Genomic DNA, 12,848 nt, shown 5'->3' on the forward strand with positions numbered 1-12,848 from the left:
TAACCATCCACTCAGGTGTCGACCCCGCAGGGGGTGACATCACATTTATCGGCATCTGCTCCGCCTCCACGTAAGCCTCCTCATCAAACATGTCGACACAGCCGTACCGACACACCGCACACACACAGGGAATGCTCTGACAGAGGACAGGACCCCACAAAGCCCTTTGGGGAGACAGAGAGAGAGTATGCCAGCACACACCAGAGCGCTATATAACACAGGGATTAACACTATAACTGAGTGTTTTCCCTTATAGCTGCTTATATATATATATTGCTGCGCCTAAATTTAGTGCCCCCCCTCTCTTTTTTACCCTTTTGAAGTTTGAAACTGCAGGGGAGAGCCAGGGAGCGATCCTTCCAGCGGAGCTGTGAGGGAAAAATGGCGCCAGTGTGCTGAGGGAGATAGCCCCGCCCCTTTTTCGTCTGACTTTTCTCCCGCTTTTTTTATGGATTCTGGCAGGGGTATTTATCACATATATAGCCTCTGGGACTATATATTGTGATTTTTTTGCCAGCCAAGGTATGAATATTGCTGCTCAGGGCGCCCCCCCCCCAACGCCCTGCACCCATCAGTGACCGGAGTGTGAGGTGTGCATGAGGAGCAATGGCGCACAGCTGCAGTGCTGTGTGCTACCTTGTTGAAGACCGAAGTCTTCTGCCGCCGATTTCCAGGACCATCTTCATGCTTCTGGCTCTGTAAGGGGGACGGCGGCGCGGCTCCGGGACCGAACGATCGAGGTCGGGTCCTGTGTTCTATCCCTCTGGAGCTAATGATGTCCAGTAGCCTAAGAAGCCCAAACTATCTCCAGTCAGGTAGGTTCGCTTCTTCTCCCCTTAGTCCCTCGTAGCAGTGAGTCTGTTGCCAGCAGATCTCACTGAAAATAAAAAACCTAAAATATACTTTCTTTTCTAGGAGCTCAGGAGAGCCCCTAGTGTGCATCCAGCTCAGCCGGGCACAAGATTCTAACTGAAGTCTGGAGGAGGGTCATAGAGGGAGGAGCCAGTGCACACCAGGTAGACCAAAAGCTTTCTTTTAGTTGTGCCCAGTCTCCTGCGGAGCCGCTATTCCCCATGGTCCTTACGGAGTCCCAGCATCCACTTAGGACGTCAGAGAAACAATATTCTTTCAATTTTCTCAAGGCTATCAGCCCCCCATCCGCAGCCCTTGGATGGGGGGGGACAGCCTCGGGCTTCACCCCTGGCCCTTGGGTGGCTGGGGGGGGAGACCACTCGATTGAAGGGGTACCCACTCCCCCAGGGTACCCCGGCCAGTGGTGACTAGTTGGATATTTAATGCCACGGCCGCAGGGCACTGTATAAAAGTGACCCCCGGCTGTGGCATTATCTGTCCAGCTAGTGGAGCCCGATGCTGGTGTAAAAAATACGGGGTACCCCTACTCTTTTTGTCCCCTGTATTTTTTGCACCAGCACCAGGCGCAGAGCCCAGTTATGCTTAGGAGGGGGGACCCCACGCCATTTTTTTTTTTTTTCAGATTTTTACCATTCCATTTAAAAAAAAAATATATATATATATATTTTTAAAAATATATAAATACTTGTGCCTCCAAAATAGACAAACCAAGTACCTAATCCCTTCTAATATAAATAGATATGCTATTACCAATTAAAAAAACACCAAAAAAAACATGTTTTTAAAAAATTTTATTAGATTCCGCCACCAAAGTGTGGCGGATTGAAAATGACGAATTTACTGTCTAAAAGCACTGTTGTCGAATTTCCAAACTTCAATTGAATATACTTTTGTCGAATTGCCGCATTTGTACCATTGCAGAAATGTCGAATTTGACAAATGTCGAATTTCAAAAAGTCGAATTTGGAAAGTCCGTTTTTTTAGCGGAAAGTACTGAATTGCATTGTAGAATTTTTTTTTTTGGCGAAAATGTCCAGTTTTTCGACATTTTCGGGAATTCGACCGCAATTGCATATACCCCATAGTCCTTAGTCTGCCCTGTTCCACTTGTCCACATGTCCGTGGTTAAATGGACACTGGATACAACCGCATTTTGTAGGACACTGGTGACTCTTTTTCTGATGTCTGTGTAGATTCTCGGTATTGCCTGCCTAGAGAACTGGAACCTAGATGGTTTTTGATACCAGGGACACAGTACCGCCAAACAATTCTCTAAGTCCCACTGAACTAATGGTCGATACTGGATGCACGTCTAACACAAACATAGCTGTCAAGGCCTCAGTTATACGCTTTGCAAAAGGATGACTGTTGTCATATTTCATCTTCCTCACAAAGGACTGTTGGACAGTCAATTGCTTACTGGAAGTAGTACAAGTGGTCTTCCGACTTCCCCTCTGGGATGACCATCCACTCCCAGCAGCAACAACAGCAGCGGCAGCAACAGCATGTGTAGAAATTACATGCGGGAAAAAGGAATAAAAAAGTTAGTATTGGGTGTATGCTATAGGCCGCCTGGTATCAACGCATCTGATGATGAATTGTTACTAAAGCGAATTGAAAGAGCAGCAGGAGTAGGAGACATAGTAGTGATGGGAGACTTTAACTATCCAGAGATAAACTGGAAAAACGATTCATGTGATACTGCTAGGGGCAATATGTTTTTACACACACTAAATGATAACTACTTAGTCCAACTAATTGAGGAACCAACTAGGTACAATGCAATCTTAGACCTGGTATTAACAAACAATGGGGATTTGGTATCAGGTATTATAGTAGGGGAACCCATAGGAAACAGCGACCACAATATGGTCACATTCAATATCAGTTTCCATAAACAGCCCTATACTGGCTCAACTAGGACTCTAAACTTTAGCAAAGCAAATTTTGAAAAGATGAGGGTATTTTTCAGGGATATTGAATGGGAAGGTTTGTTTTTAGGAAAAAAAAACTACGGAGAAATGGGAGGTACTAAAATTCCTGCTAGCTAAAAATACACTCAAATTTATTCCTAAGAGCAGCAAAAAAAGGAATAAAAATCATAAACCGATGTGGCTTAACAAAAAGATAAAGGAACTTATGGGCAAGAAAAGGCGAGCATTTAAAAAATACAAATCTGACGGGGAAGCAGAGTCATTTCAGCACTATAAGGAATGTAACAAAATTTGCAAAAAGGAAATAAGAGCGGCTAAAGTAGAAACTGAAAAACTAGTAGCAAGGAAAGCAAAGCGAATCCCAAAAAATTCTTAAATACATTAATAGCAAGAGATTAAAGAAGGAGAGTATAGACCCTTTAAAAGACAAGTTGGGAGTCTTAAGCAAAAATGATAATGACATAGCGGACACACTAAATGAGTTTTTTTCAACAGTATTCACTAGAGAGGACCCAATTCAGGGACTGACACACAATCTCAATAATGAGAATATCCCACTGATAGGTACTTATTTAAGCGAGGAAGTAGTCCGTGACCGATTAAAACATTTAAAGATTAATAAATCACCAGGGCCCGATGGTATTCACCCAAGGGTTCTAATGGAGCTTCACTCTGAACTGGCAAAACCGCTATCTTTGATCTTTAAGGATTCAGTTATATCAGGTATGGTTCCCAAAGACTGGTGTATAGCGGAAGTAGTGCCTATATTCAAAAAGGGAAGTAAAGCTGAACCAGGGAATTATAGACCAGTTAGTCTTACATCTATAGTGGGGAAAGTATTGGAAGGTATTCTAAGAGATAGTATTCAGAAGTTCCTTGAAGTCAATAAGGTCATTAAAAGGAATCAACATGGGTTTATGAAGGACAGATCCTGTCAAACCAACTTACTTGGCTTATATGAAACAGTAAGCGCAAACCTATATCAGGGTAAAGAAGTGGATGTAATCTTTTTAGATTTTGCCAAAGCATTCGACACTGTACCACACATGAGACTTATCTACAAGCTACAAGAATCAGGGCTATGAAGCACAATATGCACTTGGGTCAAAAACTGGTTAGATAATAGGGAGCAGCGCGTTGTGGTTAATGGATCTTTTTCAACTTGGACTGAAGTGCTAAGTGGTGTGCCGCAAGGCTCAGTATTAGGACCGCTATTGTTCAATATTTTCATTAACGACCTAACAGAAGGTCTAGAGAGCATGGTGTCAATTTTTGCAGATGATACCAAATTGTGTAAAGTTATAAATGCGGAGGGGGATGCTGAGTCGCTTCAGAACGACTTAGTTAAATTAGAAGCATGGGCAGCGAAATGGAGAATGCGCTTCAATACAGACATGTGTAAAGTAATGCACTGTGGTAACAAGAACAAAAATAACACCTACCTACTAAATGGGGTAAAATTAGGGGATTCTGTACTGGAAAAGGACTTAGGTGTCCTCATAGATAGCAAACTAAGCAGTAGTACCCAAAGTAGGACTGCAGCAAAGAAGGCTAATAAGATATTCGCATGCATAAAATGGGGAATTGATGCTAGGGACGAGAGTATTATACTCCCGTTATATAAATCACTTGTGAGGCCACACCTTAAATACTGTGTACAATTCTGGGCACCTTACTACAAAAAGGATATCCTGGAGCTAGAAAAGGTTCAAAGGCGGGCGACCAAACTAATTAAGGGTATGGAGACGCTGGAATACGAGGAAAGGCTTGCAAGGCTAGGCATGTTTACACTGGAAAAGAGGAGAATAAGAGGGAACATGATCAACATTTACAAATATATAAGGGGACAATATACAGATCTTGCGCAGGACCTGTTTTTGGTTAGATCAACACAGAGAACTCGTGGACACTCGCTAAGGTTAGAGGAGAGGAGATTCCACACAATACGGCGTAAAGGCTTTTTTACGGTAAGGACGATACGTGTTTGGAATTTCCTGCCTGAGGGAGTTGTAATGGCCGACTCAGTCAACACCTTTAAGAATGGGTAAGATAAATTCCTAATGGATAAGGATATCCAGGGTTACGGGGCATAGTCACGCACTATGGTTATTATAAAAAAGAGGGGTTAATCGGAACGGCAGTCATCAACTTCAGTCAAAATTTTATACAAAATAATCGTGCATAGGAGACCACAAATAGGTTGAACTCGATGGACAATTGTCTTTTTTCAACCTTAGATACTATGTTACTATGTTACCACTCAAAGATCTTCCAAAGGAATCCCGGTTAGGAGAGGACTCGTCAGTCATGCCAGTGACATGGCCTGCAGGACTACTGATGTTCCTGACTGAGGAGGAAGTTGACGTTGAGGGAGTTGGTGGTATAGGTTGCAGGAGCTTGGGTACAGGAGGAAGAAGGGATTTAGGTGTCAGTGGACTGCTTACACTCTTAACCAAAGTTTCACAACTTGACACTAACTTCTGATGAATGCGCAGCAGGTGACGTATAAGGGAGGATGTTCCTAGGTGGTTAACATCCTTACCCCTACTTATTACGGATTGACAGAGGCAAGAGATGGCTTGACACCTGTTGTCCGGATTTGTGTAGAAATAATTCCACACGAAGAGGTGGCTTTTTTGGTAGTTTGCCCAGGCATCACAATGGGCTTCCTCATCCCACGGACAACAGGTGTCTCCCCTGGTGCCTGACTTAAACAAACCACATCACCATCAGAATCTTAATCGTCAACTTCCTCCTCAGCGCCAGCAACACCCATATCCTCATCCTGGTGTAATTCAACAGTGACATCTTCAATTTGAATATCAGGTACTGGACTGTGGGTGCTCCTTCCAGCACTTGCAGAGGGCGTGCAAATGGTGGAAGGAGCCACCTCTTCCCATCCAGTGTTGGGAAGGTTAGGTATCGCAACTGCCGACACACTTGGACTCTCCTTTGGGATTTGTGATACCATCTCAAAACGCACAGTTCTTTTCTGTGCTCTTTCCAGCTTAACTTTACATTTTTCTAGCAGGAGGATGAGGGCTTCCTTCGTCATGTGAAGCTGAACCACTTGCCATGAACATAGGCCAGGGCCTCAGCCGTTCCTTGCCACTCCGTGTCGTAAATGGAATATTGGCAAGTTTATGTTTCTCCTCAGACGATTAAATTTTGTTTTTGTTTATTTTTACTGAACTTTGGCTTTTTGGATTTTACATGCCCTCTACTATCACATTGGGCATCGGACTTGGCAGACAACGTTGATGGCATTTCATCGTCTATGTCATGGCTAGTGGCAGCAGCTTCAGCACTAGGAGGAAGTTGTTCTTCTTGATCTTTCACTATTTTATCCTCTAAATTTTTGTTCTCCGTTATTTTTTGGGAGTTATGAGACAATATGCGGCACAGGAATTACTGGAATGACTGATGAACAGGACACTACCACTGGTCTGATGCAGCACAACACAACAAAACTTTATACAGCTACACTGGATATATGGCAGCAGAGGACACCACCACTGTGACTGGCTGGACTGGACAGCACAATACACTGACTACACTGGACTGGACAGCACAATACACTGACTACACTGGACTGGACTGATGCAGCACAATACACTGACTACACTGGACTGGACAGCACAATACACTGACTACACTGGACTGGACTGATACAGCACAATACACTGACTACACTGGACTGGACTGATACAGCACAATACACTGACTACACTGGACTGGACTGAGCAGCACAATACACTGACTACACTGGACTGGACTGATACAGCACAATACACTGACTACACTGGACTGGACTGATACAGCACAATACACTGACTACACTGGACTGGACTGATACAGCACAATACACTGACTACACTGGACTGGACTGATGCAGCACAATACACTGACTACACTGGACTGGACTGATACAGCACAATACACTGACTACACTGGACTGGACTGATACAGCACAATACACTAACTACACTGGACTGGACTGATACAGCACAATACACTGACTACACTGGACTGAGCAGCACAATACACTGACTACACTGGACTGGACAGCACAATACACTGACTACACTGGACTGGACTGAGCAGCACAATACACTGACTACACTGGACTGGACTGATACAGCACAATACACTGACTACACTGGACTGGACTGATACAGCACAATACACTGACTACACTGGACTGGACTGATACATCACAATACACTGACTACACTGGACTGGACTGATACAGCACAATACACTGACTACACTGGACTGGACTGGACAGCACAATACACTGACTACACTGGACTGGACTGAGCAGCACAATACACTGACTACACTGGACTAGACTGAGCAGCACAATACACTGACTACACTGGAGTGGACTGAGCAGCACAATACACTGACTACACTGGACTGGACAGCACAATACACTGACTACACTGGACTGGACTGGACAGCACAATACACTGACTACACTGGACTGGACTGAGCAGCACAATACACTGACTACACTGGACTGGACTGAGCAGCACAACACAGCACAAGACTCGCCACCCCACTTTCCCACCCACACAGACACTAAGGACATGTCCTCTCAATACACTCTCCAAGACTGGAGTGAAAATGGCCGCGACGCGCGGCTCCTTATATGGAATCCAAATCCCACGAGAATCCAACAGCGGGATGATGACGTTTTGCCGCGTTTGGGTTTCCAAGTCAAGCGGGAAAGTACGAGTCTTATATACAGACACACATACGTCACACTCGTACATTTACACACGTCTTACACATACACATGTCACACTCAAACACACATACATGTAATATATACACACATGCCAAATTCATATATACACACAAACTCACACTCAATCACACACACACACACTCTCACTCACCCCAACAGGCCTGTTTTTGGTTGCGCCGGCTGCTTCAACTATTCCCAGCAGCACGGACTACAGCAGCCGGCGCACGCCCTCTCTTCACTCCGGCCTCCTTCAGGCAGCCACACCAATCATTGGCGACCTGGGAGCACCTTTCAGACCTAAACTGGGTTGTCTTCCCGGGACTTGAGTCCCGGGAAAAACCCTGGTTAATTGCAGGGTTGGCGACCTGGATCACGTTCCTGGGTCGGTGCCTTTCAGACATATCAAATTCCTGGGTTGATGCGCGTTCATGTGCAAAACCCCGGGAATTTAGAGCGTGTCTGAAAGGGGTATAAGTAGCAAAGAGTTTTTTATGGCGAAGAGAGAATAGCATTATTTTCATTAATCTGGCTAGTTTCTCTTTGCCGTAAGGACATGACCATAAGAGTACTAAGAAATTCCTTTCTGATAAGGATCTGACCACAATGTCCTTATGGCGAAGAGAAAATAGCTGTTTTTAGGATTATCTGGCTAGTTTCTCTTCTCCGTAAGGACATAACCACGAGAGGGCTGATAAGGTCCTTTCTGATAAAGACCTGACCACAATGTCCTTATGGCGAAGAGAAAATAGCTGTTTTTAGGATTATCTGGCTAGTTTCTCTTCTCCGTAAGGACATAACCATGAGAGGGCTGGTAAGGTCCTTTCGGATAAGAACGTGACCATAATGTCCTTATGGCGAAGAGAAAATAGCTGTTTTTAGCATTATCTGGCTAGTTTCTCTTCGCTGTAAGGACATAACCATGAGAGGGCTAATTAGGTCCTTTCGGATAAGAACGTGACCATAATGTCCTTATGGCGAAGAGAAAATAGTTGTTTTTAGCATTATCTGGCTAGTTTCTCTTCGCCGTAAGGACATAACCATGAGAGGGCTAATAAGGTCCTTTCTGATAAAGACCTGACCACAATGTCCTTATGGCGAAGAGAAAATAGCTGTTTTTAGGATTATCTGGCTAGTTTCTCTTCTCCGTAAGGACATAACCATGAGAGGGCTGATAAGGTCCTTTCGGATAAGAACGTGACCATAATGTCCTTATGGCGAAGAGAAAATAGCTGTTTTTAGCATTATCTGGCTAGTTTCTCTTCGCTGTAAGGACATAACCATGAGAGGGCTAACTAGGTCCTTTCGGATAAGAACGTGACCATAATGTCCTTATGGCGAAGAGAAAATAGCTGTTTTTAGCCTTATCTAGCTAGTTTCTCTTTGCCGTAAGGACATAACCATGAGAGGGCTAATAAGGTCCTATCGGAAAAGAACGTGACCATAATGTCCTTATGGCGAAGAGAAAATAGCTGTTTTTAGGATTATCTGGCTAGTTTCTCTTCGCCGTAAGGACATAACCATGAGAGGGCTAATAAGGTCCTTTCGGATAAGAACGTGACCACAATGTCCTTATGGCGAAGAAAAAATAGCTGTTTTTAGGATTATCTGGCTAGTTTATCTTCGCCGTAAGGACATAACCATGAGAGGGCTAATAAGGTCCTTTCGGATAAGAACGTGACCATAATGTCCTTATGGTGAAGAGAAAATAGCTGATTTTAGGATTATCTGGCTAGTTTGTCTTTGCCGTAAGGACATAGCCATGAGAGGGCTAATAAGGTCCTTTCGAATAAGAACGTGACCATAATGTCCTTATGGCGAAGAGAAAATAGCTGTTTTTAGGATTATCTGGCTAGTTTCTCTTCGCCGTAAGGACATAACCATGAGAGGGCTAATAAGGTCCTTTCTGATAAAGACCTGACCACAATGTCCTTATGGCGAAGAGAAAATAGCTGTTTTTAGGATTATCTGGCTAGTTTCTCTTCGCCGTAAGGACATAACCATGAGAGGGCTGATAAGGTCCTTTCGGATAAGAACGTGACCATAATGTCCTTATGGCGAAGAGAAAATAGCTGTTTTTAGCATTATCTGGCTAGTTTCTCTTCGCCGTAAGGACATAACCATGAGAGGGCTAATTAGGTCCTTTCGGATAAGAACGTGACCATAATGTCCTTATGGTGAAGAGAAAATAGCTGTTTTTAGCCTTATCTGGCTAGTTTCTCTTCGCCGTAAGGACATAACCATGAGAGGGCTAATTAGGTCCTTTCGGATAAGAACGTGACCATAATGTCCTTATGGCGAAGAGAAAATAGCTGTTTTTAGGATTATCTGGCTAGTTTCTCTTTGCCGTAAGGACATAACCATGAGAGGGATAATAAGGTCCTTTCTGATAAGAATGTGACCATAATGTCCTTATGGCGAAGAGAAAATAGCTGTTTTTAGGATTATCTGGCTAGTTTCTCTTCGCCGTAAGGACATAACCATGAGAGGGATAACAAGGTCCTTTCTGATAAGAACGTGACCATAATGTCCTTATGGCGAAGAGAAAATAGCTGTTTTTAGGATTATCTGGCTAGTTTCTCTTCGCCGTAAGGACATAACCATGAGAGGGCTAATAAGGTCCTTTCGGAAAAAAACGTGACCATAATGTCCTTATGGCGAAGAGAAAATAGCTGTTTTTAGGATTATCTGGCTAGTTTCTCTTCGCCGTAAGGACATAACCATGAGAGGGCTAATAAGGTCCTTTCGGATAAGAACGTGACCACAATGTCCTTATGGCGAAGAAAAAATAGCTGTTTTTAGGATTATCTGGCTAGTTTATCTTCGCCGTAAGGACATAACCATGAGAGGGCTAATAAGGTCCATTCGGATAAGAACGTGACCATAATGTCCTTATGGTGAAGAGAAAATAGCTGATTTTAGGATTATCTGGCTAGTTTGTCTTTGCGGTAAGGACATAGCCATGAGAGGGCTAATAAGGTCCTTTCGAATAAGAACGTGACCATAATGTCCTTATGGCGAAGAGAAAATAGCTGTTTTTAGGATTATCTGGCTAGTTTCTCTACGCCGTAAGGACATAACCATGAGAGGGCTAATTAGGTCCTTTCTGATAAAGACCTGACCACAATGTCCTTATGGCGAAGAGAAAATAGCTGTTTTTAGGATTATCTGGCTAGTTTCTCTTCGCCGTAAGGACATAACCATGAGAGGGCTGATAAGGTCCTTTCGGATAAGAACGTGACCATAATGTCCTTATGGCGAAGAGAAAATAGCTGTTTTTAGCATTATCTGGCTAGTTTCTCTTCGCCGTAAGGACATAACCATGAGAGGGCTAATTAGGTCCTTTCGGATAAGAACGTGACCATAATGTCCTTATGGTGAAGAGAAAATAGCTGTTTTTAGCCTTATCTGGCTAGTTTCTCTTCGCCGTAAGGACATAACCATGAGAGGGCTAATTAGGTCCTTTCGGATAAGAACGTGACCATAATGTCCTTATGGTGAAGAGAAAATAGCTGTTTTTAGGATTATCTGGCTAGTTTCTCTTCGCCGTAAGGACATAACCATGAGAGGGATAATAAGGTCCTTTCTGATAAGAACGTGACCATAATGTCCTTATGGCGCAGAGAAAATAGCTGTTTTTAGGATTATCTGGCTAGTTTCTCTTCGCCGTAAGGACATAATTATGAGAGGGATAATAAGGTCCTTTCTGATAAGAACGTGACCATAATGTCCTTATGGCGAAGAGAAAATAGCTGTTTTTAGGATTATCTGGCTAGTTTCTCTTCGCCGTAAGGACATAACCATGAGAGGACTAATAAGGTCCTTTCGGATAAGAACGTGACCATAATGTCCTTATGGTGAAGAGAAAATAGCTGATTTTAGGATTATCTGGCTAGTTTGTCTTTGCCGTAAGGACATAGCCATGAGAGGGCTAATAAGGTCCTTTTGAATAAGAACGTGACCATAATGTCCTTATGGCGAAGAGAAAATAGCTGTTTTTAGGATTATCTGGCTAGTTTCTCTTCGCCGTAAGGACATAACCATGAGAGGGCTAATAAGGTCCTTTCTGATAAAGACCTGACCACAATGTCCTTATGGCGAAGAGAAAATAGCTGTTTTTAGGATTATCTGGCTAGTTTCTCTTCGCCGTAAGGACATAACCAAGAGAGGGCTAATTAGGTCCTTTCGGATAAGAACGTGACCATAATGTCCTTATGGCGAAGAGAAAATAGCTGTTTTTAGGATTATCTGGCTAGTTTCTCTTCGCCGTAAGGACATAACCATGAGAGGGCTAATAAGGTCCTTTCTGATAAGAACGTGACCATAATGTCCTTATGGCGAAGAGAAAATAGCTGTTTTTAGGATTATCTGGCTAGTTTCTCTTCGCCGTAAGGACATAACCATGAGAGGGCTAATAAGGTCCTTTCGGATAAGAACGTGACCACAATGTCCTTATGGCGAAGAAAAAATAGCTGTTTTTAGGATTATCTGGCTAGTTTATCTTCGCCGTAAGGACATAACCATGAGAGGGCTAATAAGGTCCTTTCGGATAAGAACGTGACCATAATGTCCTTATGGTGAAGAGAAAATAGCTGATTTTAGGATTATCTGGCTAGTTTGTCTTTGCCGTAAGGACATAGCCATGAGAGGGCCTATAAGGTCCTTTTGAATAAGAACGTGACCATAATGTCCTTATGGCGAAGAAAAAATAGCTGTTTTTAGGATTATCTGGCTAGTTTCTCTTCGCCGTAAGGACATAACCATGAGAGGGCTAATAAGGTCCTTTCTGATAAAGACCTGACCACAATGTCCTTATGGCGAAGAGAACATAGCTGTTTTTAGGATTATCTGGCTAGTTTCTCTTCGCCGTAAGGACATAACCATGAGAGGGCTGATAAGGTCCTTTCGGATAAGAACGTGACCATAATGTCCTTATGGCGAAGAGAAAATAGCTGTTTTTAGCATTATCTGGCTAGTTTCTCTTCACCGTAAGGACATAACCATGAGAGGGCTAATTAGGTCCTTTCGGATAAGAACGTGACCATAATGTCCTTATGGTGAAGAGAAAATAGCTGTTTTTAGCCTTATCTGGCTAGTTTCTCTTCGCCGTAAGGACATAACCATGAGAGGGCTAATTAGGTCCTTTCGGATAAGAACGTGACCATAATGTCCTTATGGCGAAGAGAAAATAGCTGTTTTTAGGATTATCTGGCTAGTTTCTCTTCGCCGTAAGGACATAACCATGAGAGGGATAATAAGGTCCTTTCTGATAAGAACGTGACCATAATGTC

The sequence above is a fragment of the Pseudophryne corroboree genome, chromosome 8 (genome assembly GCF_028390025.1).
Source record: "Pseudophryne corroboree isolate aPseCor3 chromosome 8, aPseCor3.hap2, whole genome shotgun sequence".
In the NCBI taxonomy this organism is placed as follows: Eukaryota; Metazoa; Chordata; class Amphibia; order Anura; family Myobatrachidae; genus Pseudophryne; species Pseudophryne corroboree.